This window comes from Tauraco erythrolophus, chromosome 14 (genome assembly GCF_009769465.1).
Source record: "Tauraco erythrolophus isolate bTauEry1 chromosome 14, bTauEry1.pri, whole genome shotgun sequence".
Taxonomy (NCBI): Eukaryota; Metazoa; Chordata; class Aves; order Musophagiformes; family Musophagidae; genus Tauraco; species Tauraco erythrolophus.
In genome coordinates, this window is record NC_141478.1 from 20114049 (window position 1) to 20135321 (window position 21273).

General features: G+C 40.6%; 1 long non-coding RNA gene across 1 annotated transcript in view; it reads left to right on the forward strand.

The window, feature by feature from the left end:
• LOC147527855 (uncharacterized) overlaps positions 1 to 18838 on the forward strand; it is a 25997-nt gene extending 7159 nt beyond the window's left edge. Inside the window, exons 5-6 of the long non-coding RNA XR_015222552.1 lie at positions 2947 to 3081; positions 18447 to 18838. This is a non-coding gene — a long non-coding RNA (uncharacterized LOC147527855). The remainder of the gene's footprint in view (positions 1 to 2946; positions 3082 to 18446) is intronic.
• The last annotated feature ends 2435 nt before the right edge of the window (positions 18839 to 21273 follow it).

Here is a 21273-nt window from a genome sequence, read left to right on the forward strand (position 1 = left end):
GTAATAAAGGCTGTGCACTTGGCAGAACTCAGCAAAGTCAAGAGTTGTACAATTATTTTTAAAATATTGAATAGAAACTCTCTGCCTGGACAGAAACCAATCTTCACTTGACATTCAGAGAATCATAAAATATTTTGGGTTGGAAAGGACCTTTAAAGGTCCTCTAGTCCAGCCCCCCTGCAGTATGCAGGCACATCTTCAACTAGATCAGGTTGCTGAGAGCCCCGTCCAACCTGACCTTGAATGTTTCCAGGGAATGGGGCATCTACCACCTCTCTGGGCAGACTGCTAAAAAAAAACTTATTCTGTAGACTCTGTATTCTTATTCTACTCTTATTCTGCCAAGTCTATAAAAACCTAGCGTAGCTATATTCTGTTTTCTTGTAAGGTATGGTGAGGTTTTATCATACCAAATAGATTACTGAACAAGCCTAACACGACTGATCTTGCTTTCCAATGTTTGCTCTTTTTTTCTTAATTATACTTTAAAGTGTAGAGAAAGTAAATATTTAACCAAACTGTCCTATATTGGAAGAAAGATTTTTTTCTCATTAAATGATCAAATAAAATAAATTACCAACTGTACCAGAAATAACTGCCTGAGCTTCAGCTTTTAGTATTAGAAAGGTAACTTTCTGTAGAGGCCTGTTTCAAAAGGTATAATGCAGTTGTACTTACTGTATAAGCAGACAGTTCTGTTTTTCATGGGACCTCAGATGGCTTCTCTAGCTCATTAAGTGTCCTGTCCATACAAGAAAATCTGAAATGGCTGTTCCCTGTGACGCTGGGGCAGCAACAGCAAGGTCCTTACCCAACAGCTGTCCTCTTGGGCTGTCTCACAGATACACAACTTTGTGTACACAGCCGAGTACAATTAACACAGCATGTGGCACAAAGAAACAAACCAACATGAGTCACTTCAGAACTAAAATGCTGTTTTTAAAAGAAATAAATCATCCTGGGATGGTTATTTTTAGCAGTCAAGATCTGGATTCTATATGTGCTTTTAAAAAGGCTTCAAATTTACATATAGTGCACTGTGGGTGAGGTTGCAACAAAGACAAATATGCATAGAGAGGCCAGGTACCAAACAGGGTAACACCCCGTTATGCTCACAAAAGCACTCGCATATTTTCTGAGGGTTACCAGTACTACGATTTATTGCTGAATTCAAAACATTCACATAATGTAGTATATGTAAATTGCATCGTATAAATATAATATGCAGCAGTCAAAAATCTGATTTAAATTTGTATTTTATTGGAGAAAGCAGTCCTTTTAAATTTACTTTCCCTTTTCTCAGAATGTGCCGCAAAAATAGCTCTCATAACAGGAAATATAAATAGGATGTATAACCTAAATTTCAGACTAGCTCCTTTTCCAAATTTAATTAGGATATGGGTCCTTGAACAGACAAAATAACTTGATTTTGCTACTTCAGAAAGGAGATCTTGCATCTCCTGGCCTTCATCTTTTTGTCAGTATGCATCTCACTCTCTCTCTGGTGCTGCTATTGGTATAAGTTGAACTTTTTCAGGAGATGCTTAAATCCAATGATCCAGCAGAAAATTCCTTAGAGGAAGCTGACATGCTCAAATGTTTATCTTGCATGCATTTCGGGAGTTCATGAAAGATTACTTCGTGTATCAAGAGTATTTTAATGCAAAATTTAAAATACAGCCTATTTTGCTCTGTGCCAGCTTCTTGAATAAAAACTTTAGATCAGTTCTACCCTTTCCCACACATCTTTGTCATCGAAACTGATATTAATAATGACAACACCTTATTTGAAAGATTACAGTTTATACGTTAAAGTTAGGTCGTCTGTGTATACTGATACTATTTCAGCCTCCTAAATAATTTGGAAGTGCTGTGCATTTTTATTCTCGTAGTCTGAATCCATTAACGAGGGCTTCAGTTTAGGACAGGATTTAAATCATGATCAGAGTTAACCAGATCCTAAATCACTAAGTCATGCCGTGTTCAAGCACTTTGCTGAACGAAGCATGAGCTCTGTGTTGTGTGTCACACTGAACACTGCAAATGTGATGGAAACACGGGGTTACTATTCTGTAGCAGAGAAACCACAGATTAAAGTGAGCCACGTAAGAAAATTCACACATCCTCGTCCTTCTTGGGCACTAAAACACTACGGGAAAGAATACCATTTTTTTCCTTTTTAGGAACTGTTAACTAGATTTCTGGACAAATTGAGCACTCAGGCACAAAACTGCAATGGGTTCAGCTCTTCAGTGAAAATATGTGCTAATATCTGGCCATACTGGAAGCTGGCTAAGTCTTTTGAACTCATTAGATTTGTCTTTAAATGAGCCTGTGTGTTTTACTCCTCATATACTTAAAACAGAATCCTTATTGCTACTTATTTTTGTGTACTTTTAATAGCCAACTATTCTAAGCATCCATGAGATGCAGTATCCCCAAAAGATGATAACTGGAAGTCTTAATGAGCACAGGCAGATAAAAAGAAAGCACTGAATAATGATTTGGGTTTTGTTTTATGGTTCTTTGCTATCCAAACATTCTTAAAATTAATCTCTATATAAACTCTTCCCAAATTAAAGAAGATCATTTCAGTCACATGGCTATTTCAAATATACATTGTTTGTTCATTTAGATTAAGTTGCACCTTACAGCTGTCTCCAAGAATGGGATTTTACTGCATTATGTATTTTTCGAAATCCAAAAGAGGTAAAATCTCATTCTGCCCCAATACTGAGCTCAAATATTTGTGTTATGAAAACAATGAAGGGAAAGAATTTTAAAAATTGCACTTCTGCTTAGTAGGCTAATTAAACATAAATTTCCTTCTGAGATGTGTCCTTGATATCTGTCAAGCAGTTAGTAGCCTATGCCTCTTATTTTCTCCAAGATCCAGGAACTTTCCTTAAGGCTTATTAAAAGGAGTCTGTTTCTTTTCTTATCTAGGTGATAACTTCTACTACTCGTACCATATGAAGCTCAGAACTGATTTTAGCACAGAAAATCATCGGGCGTCGGGAAAAAATCTACCAAACTGCCTGAAACAAATGGAGATCTCAGTAAGGAAGAATTCAAGATGAGGTATTACAACAAATGTGTTATGGAAATTTACACACTGAAAGTTTCTTTTAAGATGAGATAGCCTTGTGAAGGAACTCTAACAAAAGACAGAAGTGAAGGCAGATGCCAAATAGCTCACAAGTCTTAACATGATTGTGATTGACAGGTGAATTTTTTGAATACAGTTGTTCAAAATTCTTTCCATTAGTTTTCTGAAGTGACAAGAAACGACTGAGTCCTCTTGTCTTAGGAATGCCTATAGCAAAATTTTAGGTTTACATTTTGATTTTATCCCCTGAAATATATTCAGAGTTAATTATATACTAAAACAGTTGGTGTAAAACTGTTGACATGATGTTCAAATCACAATTTGAGACATTACAGTAAATTTAAGGGAAAACTTTCCATTCCTAAAATTACATAGTTTGCAACCAACTGCGAATTCCCATCTGAAACCTCAGTTCTACTGCATGGGATATTAATACGGAAGTTGGCAAAGCTACATTTCCGTTGAGGCTTCTGTCAAACTTAACTACTGTAGTAATACTACATATTTGTAATTTGGAGACACAGATTCCAGGCTTGAGCTTGTGTGTGCTTATGTGGAGGGAATGAATAAATTTTAGAAGACAGCTGAATTTAAAAAATCACTAGCAATCTTGGAAAAAAAAACTCACAACACTGTTCTTCCATTCTGTGTGCTTACTGATTTCTTTTACGGCACTTCTGCTCTCAAGTTTCCTCCCTAAACTCTAAGAAATCAACTGAAATGTAGCACAACTTAAAGGTTCTCACTTTTAGTAGGTAATTCTTATTCATATCTCAGTGGCAGATATAGTGTCCATCAGAACGTCAGCTCTCCAATGCCAGTAATCTCAGATCCAAAAATTAAACTCAAAAAATCTGTGTTACAAACTGGCATACAAGGAGACAGTTTAGTACATGGACATCTAATAAAATAGACCAATATAGCTTAAATAATTTTGAGATACTAAAAATATGTATCATAAAAGTTTTGATACTTAATTTTACATGGTATTAATGAGGAGGCTAATGTAACTAGCCTGCATAGTACCGATTTTGATTTTTTAAGCTAAACATCACCCAGACAGGAATACCTGATTCTTGCCATGCCAGCTATTCCACAGCAGCTCAGCATACAGGAGAGAACTGTTAAAACTTGAATTTTAATATCTTTTTTTAATTATTTTGTCCATTTAGAGCACGTTCTTAACCTTGGGTGTTTTTTTTTTTACTGCCTTTTTGCATTTAATTTTATATTGAGTTAATTTGTCCACGTAAACCACAGCTTACCACAGCAAAGGGGTATTCTTAACTGTGCTGCTGTAATCTTTCTCAGACGTGCGCAGGACAATCTGCTGAATCAACGTAATCTCTAATCTGCATCGTGTAATCTTGCAGCTGCTCTCTCCGCACGCAGTTATGTAATCCTGGTGTCTATAAAAACAAAACAAAACACACAAAAAGAACAGGCACGACTTTAAGAATAACGTTGTCAAAAGCCGCGGCCGCCCCGACAGAAACCGGCCCCCGCCGCCCCCGGGATGCAGCGGCCGCTCGCACCGGGGCCCCCTCACCGCGCGGCCCCTCACCCTGGGGCTCCCACCTGCCCGCCCTGTCGCGGGGGGTCGGCGATCGCGACACGGCAGCTGCCGCCGTGACGTGACGTGCCGGGCCGTGCCGGCGGAGGGGGCGGTGGCTGTGGCGGGGGAGCCGCCCCGCCCCGCCCCTCCCCGCCCTCTCGCGCCTCACCTTCCCCGGCCCATAGTACTACAGCGCCCGGCCCCCGCCGCCACTATTGGCTCGGCGGCGCCCACGTGACGCGGGGCGAGCACGCGCGCGCGCCCCCTTTAAACCGCTGCCCCCCCCCGCCCCCGCCTTGCGCTGCCGCTCACCGACCTGAGCGACGGCCCGTTGTTTCCTAGGCGACCCGGGAGGAAGGGCGGGCGCGCGCGGGCCCGCGCGCAGGCTTTCCCCTTCCCCCTCCCCTCGCCGCTAGCGGTTCCGCGCGAGGCGCGCGCCGCACCGTCGGCGGAGCGGGGCTGCGCGGCTGCCGGCGTCGCGGGCGGCAGGTACGTGCTCTGCCCCGGCGCGGCTGTGTGCGGCGCTGGGCACCCCCCTCGCCTCCCGGTGCCGCCGTACGCCCTGCCGCCGCGGCGGGGGCGGGCAGGGCGGCCCGGCAAGGTCCCGGGGCCGCGCTGGCGGACGGGGCGCGGGGAAGCCCCTACGCGGTGGAGAAAGTTTGGCGGCGGGCGCCGCCTCCCGCCAACTTCCCGGCGGCGGGACCGGTGTTGGGGGGGCGGTCTTCGGGCGCCCTGCGGCGGGGACGGAGCACCCTCACGCGAGGTCAGTCAGGATGTCGGTCTTCGGGCCGCGTCCGCTTGTGGCGCGGGGCACGCGGCCGCCTCGGCGCGCGCCGGTGTGGCGTTGCTCCCTCAGAGGAGAGAGAGGGCCTGAGGGGGCTGCGGGGGGCCCTGGGAGCTTGTCGGCGGCGTCCCCCGCAGCCAGACCCCTACGGATCCTGCGCCTCAGGGCAGGCGCGGGTTGCCAACTTCTGGCGTGCGGTTCCCGAATACTAATAATCCCGGTAATGCCTTAGCGTAAAAGTCGCTTTGATTCTCTCTTCGCGTGAAAACCTATCTAACGTGTGATATCTCTGCGATACAGCCCCTTGAACCGTTTCTTCGTTGAGAGCGCTATAAACGTGTAAGGTGCTGCAGCTCTTTTTGGAAACCCTCTGCCCTAGAGTAACATCCTCGCTTGCTACAACAAGAAAAGGAAGAGTAGTTTCTTTTTTGAAGTCAAAATCCATTTAGACTGCTCCTAACCAGAGAATTTTCAGTTTGTTTCTGAAAAAATGTAATAAACTTAATGGGCCTTTTTTTGTTACGTCTGTAGAGGTGAAATCTGTGAAGTGTGAGGATTCATGTGCTGTAAGAGGATAGCATCTCGCAGTAACTTTACTTAAGGGAAATAACGCATGAACATTTGTGGTTTATAAGTTTGTTTGTACGCTGAAGTTAGGAAAAGGGTACGCTAAGTATGTCTGTAGCAGAATTTCTTGGTTCTTACATGCAGGTTTGAGAGTAAGCCAACCTACAAGCTCTCTATTCAATAGAGCATGCACCTGACACCCTTGTAACAGCTGCAAAAGATTGTATATTGAAAAGGAGTAAAACGAGTAATGATGATTTACAGCTGTGAATGCAATCATCAGATCAGCCTTATTTGTCTGAACACAGGGCACCTGTCGTGTTACAGGCACACAGAGTGAGAAATTGCTGGTTTGTGATGTGACTGTCAGGATTCCTGTTTTTTTTTGTGAGACTTATTACTGGAATTTGCACAAATGAAGGGTAAGCAACTGGCATATTTTTAATGTACTGTAAAACATTATTACCTAAATGTGGATTGAGTGAGACAATATTGTTACTCAATGATTTTTCTAGTTCCTGTGAAGATGCTGCAAGTTCCTGCAGGACACTTGCAAAAAGGGTTGTTAATAGCATGGTCATAATAGGGGAGGATTACAAATTGGACCATACAATAGTAGCATGTAAGTGCTTTGCAACAAGATGTTGTGATGAATGTTACGCAGTAGTTGTCTGGTATGGGAAAAGCTGTTACTGGATCTTGAACAATACGCATATTGTGAGGCAGTACCCTCTGTGCAGAGAAGGGAAGGAGTGCTTCTCATTGACAGAGGATGTGGGATAAGAAGTGTGTACTGCTTCAGATGTGTTACAGTTCCTAAACACTGTGAAGGGTATGCTTACGGTCGGTGAAGTGACTATATGAGTGAAGAGCCCACGTTCCTGAAGCAATGCATATGCATGCTCTGAACAAAGTGGAGTTTTTGCAGCTCTGTCCTGGTGCTACCCATTGGATTGCAAAATGGACTTTCCTCTGTTTGGTGTAAGGTGGGATTTTTACCTAAAGGGTGAAAAGAGATGTAAGTTGTACAAAAAGTTAGATGTGGTTAGCAGGTAGTAACTGTGCTAAAGACAACAGTGGGTAAAGAGAATGTGTAGCAAAAGTACGCATCAGCTGTTCTAGCTTCGGTGCTGGAGTAGTAGGTGAGATGAAGATCTTAACTTCAACCTGTTATGAAAAGGTCAGTGAGAAAATTAAGATGTGAACTGTGTATGCTTGCAGCGCGAGTACTAGTGCAAGCCTGCTACTCAGCTGAAGTATTTCCAGATTGTGACTGACAGCATAAATGCAGAACATAATGCACGGTGTAACTGTTTTCCCTGTCGCTGTGTCTCTTCCCAAAGGTTAGTTAAGGTGCATGTAAGATTAGAATTCTGAAGGTGCCCTGTAAAAGATGCATACGGCTTTGTTATACGTCCCCTCTCCCGGCCCCGGTACTGTTGTGCTATTACTCCAGCTTGGGTTCAGTGGTGACTCCCTGAAACCTGACTACCTGGCAGCTTGCTATTTCGTCTCCGGTGGTCTATACGCTGCAGGTTCTGACTCTGCAGTAACATTGCATCACAGAATTCTTTTAGCAGTGGGACAGAACTAGTGAAACGTCAAACATGATCAAGAGTGTGGTTTCAGTGTTATTGCTTGTGATTACATCCAAATTAGGAGGAGAAACTGCATTGCCCTATGAGGTCCTGATATGACTGAAATTTACCTGTAACATGTCATCACCATTCGCTTAAGTTAGTTGCATTACCTGGCAACAGAACAATTAACCGAATTGTGTTATGTAGTATACAACTGTTTGCAACAAATGGGGTGTTGTATTGGTATAGTGGTGCTCAACTCGTCTGCTTCCTGGACAATGGGCTTACTTTACAGGCGAAATACTTTACCCTTACGAACACTGCAGAACTAATATTGACATAGGAGAGTGAGCTGGAGTCTGTTCTGCCTCCTGTTATCATCAAATGCGTCAGCTAAGTGCTACTTGCAAAATCTTCATTGCTAGTTGGTATGTGAGAGGAAGACTGTGGTCTGATTCCTCCTTTTCCTCTCCTCGCTGGTTCTAGCCTGATATTTTGTGCTGTTGAAACTTGTTTGCGACACACTCATCAGGTTTAATAATATGAGGGGCAAGTCTGGAATCTGCAGTGTTGGAAAGTGGGAAGTTTTCAGTTTTTTGACTTGAAAAAAATTCCAAACTCTGTCAATACTTTTAGGAGTATTTTTATAGTGTAGATGGACATAAGCATACTTAGTGAAATTCAATCTTCAAAAGAGAAATAATGAACGTTGGTTTGTTGTCACTGCGGGGTAGAACTGGACCGTTGTGCATTCTTTGGCTGTAGAGGCTCCTGCCCAAGGTGAATTGAAAGCTTTTTTCCCACTGAATTCTGAGATGGTACATTGGGGGCAGAGGCTGGGTGAAAGACGGCAGAAGGTTTTACTTCAGTCTCTGTCATATTTCAGTCTGCCCATTTGCTGGGCCTAGGATTTGGCTTGACAGGAGTGATGTATTAGGGTTTAATTCTTAATTCAGTTATAAGGTCACAACAGTCTCTATTACATCCATGTAATCTTGTTGAAATCACTAGTTTTGCATGAGTATAATGAGATAGACCTTGTAAACTTGAGTGGCAATGGAGGTTTTTCAAGTCGTACTTTTGTCATTAACAAAGCATTATAAAATACAATATGGGCTTATTTCTTGATTTATTCAAAATCATATTTTGAGCATAAAGAGGTGCTCCCTCTGTCTCACTTCCATTTTATCTTGTCTAGAGTTAAGTGTTGCTTTGATATATTTCAGCTGTAAGATTTTTTTTTTGTGGCAGTTACTGTATCTTTCCTTGCATCATGCAAAGCACCATGTGCACCTATAACATTACACACAAATGAAACTACATTTAAAAATGTATGTTCAAATATTTTGGTCGCAAAGTCAGCCCCATAGGTCAGAAAATCCCTGATTTAGGGTTGCGCAGATATGGTTCTGTGCTGTGAGCCGCCCTGTTCACTGAATGAGCCAATGAGTTGTAGGAAAAACAGTATGTGATCTTAACAGTTAAACAGAGGATTAACGCAAATGGAGCTTAAGTCATATGCTGTTTTAAATATGATGCTTCCTAATTTTCAAAAGCTTAACTTTCAGCCCAAAAAACATTCTTGCAAATTAGTTTCTAACATGGAACCTCTTAGTATTGTGGGGTTTAGTTTTTTTTTCTGTAAAACGATATTATATTGAGGTATAAACTTCCCTTGTTGACCTCAACAAATCCCTAAGTGGGATTTGAGCCTTCAGTAGTGACTTCTAATTCAGGTAATTGCCTTACTTGGTAAGGCTGTTATTTTGTGAATGAGGAAGAACCTTCGGGGTCTGCGCTGTGTCTAGGGAAACAATGTGTAAAGTCTGACCTATTTCATCCTCCTTTCTGCAGTCTGTCCTGCCACTCTGCTTTTTTGCTTCAGCAACCGGTGAGTGCTCTGTAGCACGCTGTCTGCCCCTGCCCTGTCAGAGGTGCAAGCTGCCCAGCCATTGTGTACATGGAATTCATGTCCGCTGGGGTTTTTTTTGTTTTTGAGAAGCCACCGAATGCTTCATTAAAAAAAGTGGGCATAGGAAAAGAGCTCAGTGTAACTTGAATGGATTGATATGAGACAAAGAGCATCTCTGCTATTCCAGGGGACTTCAAAGGCAGCCTGCAAACGAGGCAAGTGTCAGAGCTTCTTGCAAAAGTTGCAAAAGTCTTTGTAGTTGAAAGTGTTACGTGTCTGATATTTAACTGTGCCTACCAGCTTTTTCCACTAATAGAAAATGAAAATTCATATAGCAAAATACAAATTTTATTGAAGTTGGTGAGACTTTTGCTGTTGAATTATTTCAGTATTTTGCCTTAAATACTTTTGTTCAAGTCCAAGTCTATCAAATAATTTCTTACTGAAAAGTGCATCATTTGGACGACCAGTCGATGTAGCCAATGGTACAAATTTAAAGCAAGCTCTTCTTAAAGGGAACTAAAGAGCTCCTGTCTGTAATAATTAAAGTTAAGAAACATCCAGGATGTAAGCATGAGGCATGTAGGGTGTCTCAGCTAGCAAGCAGTCTGTAATTTTTTCTGCAATAGCTGCCTGGTTTTTACAACTTGAATCTAGTAAATAGTTACATTCTTGTCTGGAATGATAAATTAGACAGCTTTGAAAACAACTTTTTAACAGGAAAGTGAGATACGGGTCAAAGTTCATATGTTAAGTTGCACAAATGTCTCAAAAAAAACCCAAACCAAAACCCAAGCAAAAAACCTCAAATATTTTTCTTTCACATATTTACTGTTTTTCTTCTTCTGTTACCAGCTGCCACCTCCAGAAATCTGAATGCTCTTTTTTTGTTTTATTTCTCCCATGTTTGGTCTTAAGAAGGACTTTCTGAGCAGGGAGTAGTAGTGTAATTAAGTAGATATGTTTAACTTTGAAAGGTGTTATTTTTAGAACTAGCTCGAAAGGGCACATACTCCTTGGAGACATTATAATGTGGCCAGATTGTCTGCTCCAACTGAAAGAGCAATGCAGGACTTAGGTAGCATCAAGGTTTACTTAAAAGTTTTTGACACATGTTGTCTCTGGGCGGGAAAAAAAAAAAAAGCTCAGAGGAGGCTGCGGAGTGGGCACGGCTTCTGAGCCTATCAGCTCTAGGTGCTATCTTGGAAAAAGTGTCAGCTTGCAGAGAGACTGGACCTATGGAGTGATGTCTTTGTTCCCTTCCCGTTATTAGGGCCATAGTGGTGCTGGTTCTTTTCCCCAGGCTTGTACAATGGCTCTTGTTAGGGTCGCAGTGCTGTTGGATGCAGCACGCAGGTGTACCTGCCTAGCAGTGCTTATGCTGGAGGCAACAGCTGCCCTCTGATCCTTGCCGTTGCTTCCCTGCAATTCACATCCTAAAGTACAAAGGAACGGAGAAGTTTGTGCATGCTCGTGGTAGGGAAGGGTGTGTGCGTGAATTGATGGGCATACTGCAGAAATATTTGTCTCCCCACTCTCCTTCCTTTTTTCCTCATTCACATTTGCTCACTTTTCCACCTTTCAGCAAAGGGGAGCATATGGCAGCGTGCTGTCCATCTGGTTGCCACTTACTGTGAAATCATTATGCAGGCAAATTTGGCCCCATCTTGAATTTCTTATGTAGGTAAAACTGTTAATAGAATGACAGCTGAAGTGTTTATTCTGAACTGTAAATGGGAATTAAGCACAGAGAGCCAACACAAAGGGTGCTTTCTGGATATTTTCAGTCTTCTCCTACATTAAAAAAATACTTGTGCAATGCTAGTATTTAAAGCAAAAGAGACCAGGACCCTCATTGTTCTGTAGACTGTTTAAGTACAGGTAAAAGACGAGTCCTGTCCCAGAGGATTTGCAATCTAAATACATTTTAATGAGAATGTTGTCAATGATGATAGATGGTTAGGAAAACCTTAGTTATATAGGTGCTACTGTATACGTGTCATTAAAAATTCTGTTGGTGTTTTTGCATGCTAGCACAAGCTTATGGCAGTCTCTTTAAGTGCATAGCGGATACTAAATTCATTGTTCAGTAGTAGTTTCTTTTTTAGAGTGATTGTGTGACACTTTTGAGAATCTTTGTTAGTTTAGGTCTCGTGCATTTTGGGTATATCCAGATACTCCTGTTTACGTATCAAAGATCAACACTGGCAAAGAGAAGTCTTACTGCCTTTGGCAGCATGAACATGTATATGTCTTTGTTGTCATCAGGTTTCACGTTACTAACATTGAAATTGTATTAACCTAACTTTCTTCTAGTTATCTAAAGAAGTACCACTGAAAAAACAAGTAAACTATGTTTATACTATAATATTCTGACATCTTACTTGAAGATTAGAGTACCTCTAGAAGTAATTTTTAAATTCAGTTTCTTTTATGCATATGACAGCTAACTTTCATACATAGTTTGGTTTTCTTTGTAGCCACATGGAAAATCCTGTATTGTTTTTAAACTGGAAGAGGTCGTTACAAAACCAGAAAGTAAGTGGGAGAGTCAGAAGCAAGTAATTTATCTGAAACAATCTTACTTGCTGTTTAGACCAGGGTTGCTCGCTTTTGATTGTTGTATGTGTGTTTATTATGTAGGACAGTGCTACAGTGAACCCACTGTGAAATGAAAGTGCTTGTGGACTTGTAAGAATAGATTCATAGATTCATAGATTTCTAGGTTGGAAAAGACCTTAGAGATCATCGAGTCCAACCATCCCTAATCCCCATTAAACCATATCCTCAAGTAGATCATCCACCCTATTCTTAAACACATCCAGGGATGGGGACTCAACCACCTCCCTGGGCAGCCAATAGTTTTGGCTTCGGGAAGTAGAGTGGCTAGAGTTTGTTCATGGCATTCTTTAAAGTTTTTAGTTTGTTTTGAATGGAAGCGCGGTCACATTTTTAACACAGCATTGGGATTTTTTGCCTTTTTTCCTGCAAGAGTCAAATTAAAAGACTGTAGATTGCTTTCTACAAAGCTTTTATCCTCTACTGAAACAGCCAATGAGAAAGAAGTTCATTGTAAGTTTGCCAAGAGAACCTGAGTTTGAGACTTACTCTGAATGTACTGGTTTTGAACAGATATTCAGTGCATTAGTGTATCTTCTAAGTGTTTTAAAATAGAAATCCAACTCTCAGTACACAGCTGTGGAATCAGGTTGACAGTGGGAATACTGAGTAGGTTTTGGGAGAAGGAAATATTTAATGGCTTCTATTACAGTCTCATGACAGCTGTGGCCTATCTATTGGTGATCTATAGCTGAATATTTGTAGCAGTAGTATCACTGAGAACATAAACTACTGTGGAGCTGCATCGTACAGTACTTTGAATGGAGCTAATTCTTTATGTGAAATGTTGAAAGACTTGTGCTCTGTGGAATTTTTTTTCCAACTCAAAAGAAGAAAAAAAAAAAGACACAGAAAAACTCAAAGATTTGTTTTTAGGCTTCAAATCAGAGAACTTCAGAGACTAGTTAGTGTGTAGTGGTTGAGTTTTTTTAAATGCGCAGTGTTGTATGACTTGAAGTGTTTTGAAATATATTATTTAAATATTCAAGAGTTTGTTGCAGGATAAATCTGTGATGGATGTTCCAGTATTTAAAGGGTGATTACAAAGAAGATGGAGAGACTCCCTTTGTACAAAGAGTCACATGGAAAAGATGAGGGGTAATGGATACAAGTTATTCCTGAGGAGATTCGGATTGGATTGCCCCCAAGGGCCCACAATGTCCCCATTGTCCTACAAGGGCGTATAGTGATAGGACAAGGGGCAATGGATTTAAACTGAAAGAGGAGAGATTTAGATTAGAGATAAGGAAGAAATTTTTCAGTGAGGATGGTGAGGCACTGGAACAGGTTGCCCAGAGAAGTTGTGGCTGCCTCATCGCTGGAAGTTTTCAAGGCCAGGTTGGATGAGGCTTTGAGCAACCTGGTGTAGTGGAAGGTGTCCCTGCCCATGGCAGGGGAGTTGGAACTAGATGAGCTTTAAGGTCCTTTCCAACCCAAACCATTCTATGAACGTCTGATGTAATGAAATACTTATCTTGATTATGATACTATCATAAAGCAATGCAGAGTATTTTATCATAGAACGAAGATATAAAAAAGGAAGGCCAGTGTTCAAAATATTAAATTATAATATGGAGAATTTGGTATTGGAGGGAAAACAGGTGGTGTTGGTGATACTTTCCTTCCCTAGAAAGACATCTGATCTTGAGGCTATACACTGGTTTTGTTTAAATGGTTTAACAAAGCACTTCAGACTGAAATAGACTATTTTTCTATTAGTTTCACTGGGTATATAAAGCAAACTGCATGAACAGCATTTGGCAGGAGAAGAACATAATGTATCTGAAACCTTTAATTACATGCTGTAGGCAGCTCTGTCTAGGTCAGAAGACACCATATTATCAAATAACATATTACAGGCATTCAGAACTTGCATAGTAGCTTGATTATTCATTGAATAATTGGTCTTTGTTAAGCAGATAATGGCACTGTTTGCATTCAGAGCCTAGGTTTGAAGTATATGATACAGAATATTTGTATTTTAAGTCATCTGTTATCCTGTTGATGTAATATCTAAATAGAACAGTGTTCAGTAAAAGCTTTTACAACAGCGAAGACTGCCTGTTCTACCGTGCATGTCACAGTTCTTACTGTGTGCTGCCAGCAGTTCTGCAACTATCTTAAGAGATTTTTTTGGTTTATTGAATTTAATTTTGTATGGGTGTTTGCAGCAACATTTAGGACTATACAGACTGTATTAAAAACCAAAACAAACATGCCCTGAAGAATCAAACAGTTCAGAAGCTTCCCAGACTGCTTGAGGGCAGAAAAGGAGGAAAATAATGAAGGAGAACAAGTCTATGATTATGATGCGCAAGAAGGAGTTACAAGGGAAACGGCATGTCTTTCTCTGTCGCACACTGTACCTTATTTTACTTATCTATAGAAAAGAAGGTATTTCTACCTTATGAATAATTACTACGGCTTTTTAACGCTTTAAGATCCTAAGGTGGAATAGGAAATTATTGACTGCAGTGTCAATAGTTGGTAATTTTTGCAAGTATGTCAAAGTATGATCTAAGGTAAGTTTGCAGGTTCCTCTGGGCACTCGCTTATGTAAGCTCATGCTTGGAGGTACCCATCAGCTTGGTAAAATCCTCACTTGCTTCAGCACTCAGGTTTAGGAGGGCTGGGGCACAGGTGTTGCGAATGCACCTTTTTCCTCTAGATTTCATCCTGCTTAAGACTGCATCTTATTTTATTTTCCCAAGCTGGAGTTTAAGAGAAAAGCAATAAGGTGATAAAATTATTGCCTTAAAGGGTAACAAAAGCGATCAAACCCACTCAAAGTCATGGTTTTATTGTATCAAGTGCAGCATACTCAGTTAATCAAAACACGTGTTCTGTATCTGTGACTGTTTAGCCTGCAGAAGATCAGTCTGCCTTGCAGTAGAGAAGTTGTATTTTCAGTATGAGCAATATACCCATTTGAGCTGTGATCAGCATTCTTTGCCTTCCCTAAGGAGATGGCAGTGATTGTAGCATTTATCATACATAAAGGAATCTGTCTTGCTGTATATAGCTGCCAAAAGATATGTGAAAAATAGGGACACAGAAGGTAGTGTCCATGATCTCAGTAACCCTTCAGACAACAAAACCTGTGGTGTACTAAGGAAATTGCTTCCCCGCTTCTCACCCAAACCCCGTCTTTAGCCGCAGCAATAATTATGAGTTGGGCTGATTTGGTAGCATGTCTGTAAAGGAATCTGCTTGCAGAATATTGTCTGAAATGCTGATGTAGTGTTCCGTGCATGAAGCTGTTGGCCCGTGCTGCGAAGACATGAACGTCTAGGTGAAAACAAATTCTTGTTCATTCCAGAAATTGATTACACAGATAGAATTCTGTGCCTTAGATTAAAAATGGTTACTTGAAAATGAGGTGAAATGATGGCAAGAGTTGGAATTGTTGGTGTTTAGGAAAAAATCCAAATGCATACTAGTGTTTTAAAAAGAACAGGGAGTTTGTCTGGATTATTTAGAATGGAAAAGAAAACCCAGGATGTAATGCATGTTTGACTACCATCAAGCAGCCCTGTGACTGGAGCAGGGACATGAAACCAAGGGCAAAAGTTCTATTTAGGGAAGGAAAGATGGAGCAGACTGCGGTGGCAGAGCGCTTTTTCAAGGAAAAACATTGAACATTTGAACTTTGCTTTAATTCTCTGCTTTATAACATGTAGCAATGATGATGGATCGTTGATTCTTCTGAGTTGGCAAAATTAAGGCTGTTTTCTGGAAAATGCAGCAAAACAGCCTCAGAGGCTGCTCTGAGGATGCTTACAGATTTGTGCTCCTATGAGAAGTATGTGGCTTTGCAAAGGAAGAAGAGAGAAAGGACTTGAAAGCCAAGATCAAAATAAAAAATGATATATCAAGGTGCAATACATGACCTGATTTACACATCTCTGCTATGGGCGATGAAGCTGCATGGTACTTAATTTCTAATGACTTTCCTCATATCAGGCGCTAAGGAAGTTCTCTTCCTTTCACCCCCAAAGGACCAAACTATAAGGATTCTTGTGATTTGAGCAAGGAGAGACACATGCAGCAGCAGCTACTGAATCTACACGCTGGACCTAGCTGCTCTCCTTCTTGCCTGTTAATGGCATTCAGGTTGCTAGTTGTTAATGTAACACCCAAATTACAAGAGGGATGAAGGCATGGGTATGTCCATAGCTAGTGTGTGTATCTCCTGTGCAAGGGGTATGACGATCTAGTAGTCAAGCTTAGATTTTTGTCAGCTTTGAGATGGTTCTGTGTTTGTTTTAGTGCATGGATAAATGCATGTTTAAACTAGTCCTCAACTTTTCCCCAAGATATACTTTTGTATTTTTGTAATCATTTATAACTGAAATGTTGAAGGAAACCTTTGAGGCATGAGGGTTTAATAAATTAAGACCTAGTAACACTGTTCACTGTTGCAACCCATTTGCCTAGAAAATCCTACCAGGTTTTTTCTTTAAATAAGCAAGTAAGATCTCTTGCTCTTCCCTGGTTTTGCCGAAGTTTCGGCACCGTAGTCACTGAAAAAGCGTGTAGGTCAGGTTAGGAAAAGCGTGTTTGCCTTGTGGAATTTTTGTCATTATCTAGAGTGTATGCGTGTACGTGTGGATCCTGTAATTCTCATGTCTTCAGAGTTCTCATTAAGGTCATCGTGCTGCAGACGTAAGTTTGATTCATACTATACTGAGTTGTCTCTGGTACAACCTCTCATCCCATTCATTTGCTGTGGTATTTTTATACTAACTGTAGAAAAAGGAGAAAATGTTTAAGGATAAATATTTAAGAATTGTTGATGCACTTTTCATCTTTTGGACACCAACTGGTACAGCAAAGGAGAGAAAAGTCAGCATAATATGACCAATAAACTCTGTAAGTTGTTGATGGAGCATAGTTTGAGAACATCTGGACTGTGAAATGCACCTCTTGAACTTTCATTGATCAGTTCCTTGGGCTGTCAGCCACGAAGTATATTTTTAGATACTTGCAGCAAATCTTACTGCATGTGAAAGAATGCCAAATCCGTAGTTTGTCAGCTGCTATTTTTCAGTAAGCAGGGAAAAGGATTTTGGTTTGAGTTAAATAGTTAATTTGCTGCTGCATTGCAGACTGCAATTTGTACCGCTATACCTGAGTTAGCTTTAAACCGGGCAGCCTGGCAGCTTGTATCAAAGTCCAGCTGCAGCAGTGCTGGCTCAGCAGGAGCTGCCATAATCCTTCCCTCTAATCCAAAGAGGAAAACTATTGGCCTGGATGCAGTAAGGCAATCTTTTCTTTCAGTAAGCCATTTCCTCTAAGAGCAGAGAGGTGAAAAAATGTGTGTGTGTTTTTAATTTTTATGGCTCATGTTTTACTATTTTATTTTTTTTTTACAAGCACAAAGGGAGGCATAGTAATTTAACGGAAAATGAATGGTTTGGCTCCTTATATGGGTGAAAGTTTGTTGCATGCTACAATTACGTGTCATGCTATAGCAGGGGCATTCCTTGGGATTTTTGAAATGGGGCATGCTCCTGTTGAAAGTAGGAGAAATTAGTTCTGCCCTGTAAACACGTGCTCTGTGTGCCATCTGCAACAGTACATGAGTTAGTGGTAGGATGCTTTAAAAACGTACAGCTGCCTGAACTGATGTAAACTCACTGATTCTTAGGCCCATAGGAGTCAGAAGCCTTCTGCTCTTGGGTGAGGGTGCGCTGTTTTGGCCTGCCTGTACTTGGCAGATGATTTTTCTAGCCTTTGGATGCTGCCTAACACCGCTTATCTCTGAGCGTTCTCTGAAGTCCATTATGCTTGGTTTGGACACCTGTGTGTTTTGGGCTTAGTAAAAGGATATTTCTATATTACCAGCTGTTAAAGGGTAGTGCGCATTAAAAAAATAAATTACTTGTTAATGGAATATTTTTTTCAAAAACTTGCTCATCTTTGATTCAAGACAGAAGTTTTCCTGTCCTGAAGCATTCCCTATTTCTCATGCTAACTATCCTTTAAATTTTCCTAAAAGATCATATCTTTTAATATCACAATAAATAGGTCTGTGAAACCAACCTATATTTATAAGCTATTTAGTGTCTATACTTGTTCAAAACTATGTGATCTTATTACTGCAAACATTGTCTCAAATTAGATTAAGTACTTTAGAGCAGGGTTTATGTCACTTTGAAAAACATCTTCTAAAGTACCTAATGTGTATCTAAGTAGCATATGAATAACAAAAGTATGGGCTAATTTTTCTTGCCCTGAAAGACCATTGATTTCTAGGACCTTAAAAGCCCTAGAATGGTGATTGTCATCTCCATATCTTTTCCATCTCAATCTTGCAGCGAAGTTCAAAGTGGATGCCTTTGACAACCCTCGCAGAGAACAGATGCCTGATACCATCTGAAAGCTTTCTATGCTGTGAATGTTGTCAACTCAACAGGTCATGAACTGTCAATTGTCAATATCGTGTTTGAAATCAGTATATTGACAGTGAGGATAACACAAGAGAATAACAGTTTCCATTGTTCTGGAGCTATGAAAATTAGAAATGAATGATCACAAAATATTGCCTCTCTAAACCCCTTATTGGTCTTTGCAGCAAGCAGTTTGTCTCGTTTCTACTACTTGTTTTTACAGTGTTAAATGCAGTAAATCTCTGACCTGAGGCCAGTATAATCTTAATTCCTTGCAGATATTCTTGTTTTATTGGAGAATTTGTATTGATTTTGTAGTCTTTTATGTTTCTGATTCAAACAAGACTTTAAAACAAAATTAATTTTATTTTTGGAAGATTGTACATGTGTATTTAAAAAAAACCCAACAACCTACACTTATAATACCGGAGGCTTTTCTTTCTATTGAGAAGTGGAATTTTTTTGCCAAGTGCCAGACCAAAAGTCAGAAACATGAGTTCTAATCCAGACCCTGGCACCTATTTGCCATGTGGTCTTGGACTTTGGGTTTAGTTAGGGAGTATGCACTCATCAGTTTACTTAAATTTTATTGAAAGTGCTAGTCGGTCTTTGGCTGGAGATTGATAAATTATTTAGCAGATAGTAATCAGGTTGGAGGAGTTAGTGCAATGTTGATGTAAAAATGTTTCTGAAAAATTTCCAAGTTTGACCTACTTTTTGTGTTTTTAATCCAGAAGCTAGTACAGATACAATTTCCTTGCTTTCATCTGTCTGTCTTTGGACACTTTTTTCTGAGTTTCATACCTCCTAGAAATGTTAATGACTCTATTCTGGAAAAGTTTTTAAAATTTTAATAAAGGTGAATTGATAAATCTTAACAAAAGTCTGTGTTTGCAGCTGTGACAGACACAGTTCAGTTTCAAGCAGGTGGCCAGTATGTGTTATGGATTTAAGAGCAAGAATGTGTTTTATTTACGACTTAGCATTAGTTTAGTGTTTCAGGGCTTGCATAGCCATATGGATCCCTTGCATAACCATTGCTTGAAAAGCATCCTTTTATCTGATCAGTGTATTAGACAGAACCTCCTTATTGGATATGGGTCATGGGACTTGAAGCACTAAATAAGATACTGCTAAAATAGAGCTGTGGAGGGCGGCAGGATGATTGCTATGTTGGGTCACACAGTAGTGGCCGAAGCTTTTCTGTCCGTGTGCTGCCAAAAGAGGCAGAATGCCCCTAGCTTGCTCTGATGGATGCTTAGGAACAACAGCACAGAAGGCTGAAGAACAGCGAAGATTTTTCTGTGGGCTGGTGTAGTTGGATTGTCCTGTTTTCTTTATGATGTTCTGTTTTAAAGAAAATAATGAGCAAACAAAGCTTTTCCAATTACATCTGCTTTACATGTTCCCTGGACTGAACTCCACAGTAGCTGAGCCTGTTGCATAAACCTGTCCATTGTACTATGTTTCTCCAGCAAACACTGTCATATGTGAGATAAGTGTTCACAGAAAATTATTGTAGCTCCTTTAATAAATGTTTGTTATAATTACTTAATACACAGGCAAAAGCCAAAAAAAAACCTGCCATCTGATTCAGAATTAGTGCTAGGCATTTTAAATGAGAATAACTTTTCTCAGTCAGTTCATCTCACCAACTTTTTTTCATCTGTAAACAAACAGCTATGGCTCTATATTTAAAGAGCAGCCTAGGGGTTAACATGCATGACTTCTAGTTGAAAATACATGTGTGGTTTTTGTATGCTCTTTGTTTCTTCCCATTTTGCAATGATTTGGTAAGTAGTGAGTAGAACAATTACTGAAAAGTTTACTTTTGAAATTACCTGAGAAGCTGAAGCCAGGCCCCTGTGCCTGTGCAATGTTTCCTGTACTTTCTTGCTGCGTTGTCAGTGGAAGCAGAAGCCTGGTTTGGCTCTGCAGCACCTCTGGGATTCTTGGTGCCACTTCAGACCAGCTCTGAGGTGAGGGCCCTCTGCATTTTTGTTAGATTCAGTTGCTTTCCCGTTTCATTGTATCTTACCACTATGCTGTCTTCAAGCTTATGATCAAAACTTCTCTAAGGCATGGAAGTACTCTTCCCTCCCTGCTCCTTGAAGGGAGAACTGTGAGCCAGAGAGTCATGGTCCAGTCCTGTGAAAGCACTTGGGCACTGAAAGTGGCATGCAGGCATCCAAGTCCAGAGAGCTGGAGCAGCATCATAGCATTAACGCTTCTTTTCAAACCGTTGCATGAATTTTACCTGCCTTTGACATATTGTTCTTTATTGCTCAGTGCCTCTCACTAATGTTCTGCTGGGGTCTTAGTTGATTAACATGGTCAGCTGTGATGGTGCTCAGCTTTATGATATGTCTTTAAGGCCCCGATTCAAAGTACATTACAGAAACCTGTGAGGGAATACAGAAGTAAATTGGAAATCTGAATCCCAGAGTACCATCCTCATGGCGTTATGATGTGGATTTTTTAGTATGTTAGCAATAGCTCCAATTAGTGTGCCTCAGTGAAAACTGGGTTTATGCTCACAGTGTTAAATCACAGTGAGATTAATTTCCTAGTGAAGAGTAAACTTTGAGCCCTTAGCAATTGAGAATTTAATCTTCTCTGTGATATGCTATCAGTGGAAGAGGACGAGCTGACAGTTCTCTACTTAAAAACAAAGGAAGTTCATGGTGGGCGTTCCTGCACCCTTCTTTGGAATTTATTCAGTAGCTTACGGTGCTGTCCATTTACTTATGTGGCA